This window comes from Propithecus coquereli, unplaced genomic scaffold, assembly GCF_000956105.1.
Source record: "Propithecus coquereli isolate 6110/MARCELLA unplaced genomic scaffold, Pcoq_1.0 Scaffold101, whole genome shotgun sequence".
NCBI lineage: Eukaryota > Metazoa > Chordata > Mammalia > Primates > Indriidae > Propithecus > Propithecus coquereli.
In genome coordinates this window covers 204,099-206,022 of record NW_012133970.1, presented here as the reverse complement: position 1 = coordinate 206,022, position 1,924 = coordinate 204,099, and the positions used below count along the sequence as shown (strand labels likewise).

The window sequence follows — 1,924 nt, the reverse complement described above, 5'->3', positions numbered from 1 at the left end:
GTAAGCAACGGACAAATTACAAATTGGGAAAAATACTTGCAATTCATAGGCCAATTTCCCTTATATAGAGAGAACTCCAACAAATAGATAAGAAAATAAAAAACAACCAAAGAAAACCTAGCAAAACAAATACTGGTGGCTTTTAAACAGAAGAAAAGGTACTCAACATCACTCATGATAAGAAAAATTTAAATTAGCACTACACCAAGATAACATCTTTAATCTACCAGGTTGTCAAAAGTCTGAAAATTTGTTAACACTGATGAGGCTTTGGGAAAACAGAAACCCTCAATATATTGTGGGTGGGATTGAAAATTGGGACAATTGCTCTGGAGGGCTGTTAATATTAAAAATATTGGGAAATAGCCTGGCAGTTTTTAAAATAGTTAAACATAGAGTTACCCTATGACCCAGCATTTCCACTCCTAGTTATATGCCGAACAGAAATGAAAACATATGTCCATATTAACTTGTACATGAATGCTTATACCAGTATTATTCGTAATAGCCAAAAAGTAGAAACAACTCAAATGTGCATCAACTGATGAATGGATAAATAAAATGTGGTATAGACATACAGGTAATAACATTTGGCAATGAAAAAAGTAAAGTACTGATACATGCTACAATTTGGATGAAACTTGAAAATATTATGCTAAATGAAAGAAGCCTGTCACAAAAGACTACATATACAGGACTCCACTTATATAAAATGCTCCAAATAAAGAAATCTATAGAGACAGAGAGTAAATTAGTGGTTGCCTAGGGCTGGAGGGAGAGGAGGATTGTGGGTTGATGGATAAAAGGAGTAGCGTTTCTTTTCAGGGTAATGAAAATGTTCTAAAATGGATAGTGGTGTAGGATGCACAACACTGTTAATGTATTAAAAGCCACTGAATTGTACACTTAAAAAACTTTTTTGATCTATCAATTCCATTTCTGGTTTACTTGTAGGATAAATTCCTTGACACATATGAAATGATGTGTTTGCTATAGGTTATTTGCCATAGCATTGTTTGTGATAGTGAATTCTGGAAACGACCCAAATGTCCATCAATAAGAGACTTGTTAAATAAATAATCATATATCAAATAATGAAATGCTATACAACTATGAAGAAAATATGAAATAGACCCAGATTGTGGCAGATTGTATTTTCCAAAATGGCTGCAACAATTTTCCATCCAATATGTTCTTCTTACAATGTGACTCCCATACTCATCCTGTCGAGAGGTGAAGTCTGTTCCTTTCCCTTGAACCCAGGCATGCTTGCAACTAAGGCAAAAGTGATGCTACAGGATTTCTGAGGCTAGGCCATACAAAGAAATACAGCTTCCACCTGGTCCTTTCTTAGGACCCTCACTCTTAGAACCATGCTGTGAGGAAGTAGAGTGACACATGAGGAGGTCATTTGTGAGTGTTCCAGCTGTAAGTAACCCCAGCTAAGGTTCTAACCAACAGCCAGTATCAACCCCCAGACATATGAATGAGCAAGCCTTGTAATGACTCCAGCCCCAGACACTGTCTGACCAAATGCAATGAGAGACCTCAGGTGAGAACTGCCTATCTGAGTCCAGGCAAGCCCCAAAACTGTGAAAGCTAGCTTTAAAAATTTTTATTATTTTAAGCCACTGAGTTTTGGGGTGATTTGTCATGAAGCAATAGATGATTGGAATATATATGTAGCAATCTCCAAAATACATAGTTTAAATGAAAAAAAGCAAGGTACAGAGCAGCATATATACTATGCTACCATTTGGGTAAATAGGGGTAAAAGTATCCACATATATGTCTGTATTTACCTACATATGCATAAAATGTCCCTGAGAGGATGCACAAACATGCACACATACAAAGCATTGACTTTCCATGAAGAGGGGAACTGGGTATCTGTGGAAGAGATGTGGGAGAAAGACATTTTACC

General features: G+C 36.4%; 1 protein-coding gene across 1 annotated transcript in view; it reads right to left on the bottom strand.

Moving 5' to 3' along the window:
- The window catches only part of PHKA1 (phosphorylase kinase, alpha 1 (muscle)), a 190,881-nt gene that overhangs the window by 41,873 nt on the left and 147,084 nt on the right, over window positions 1-1,924 (bottom strand). The window lies entirely within an intron of this gene.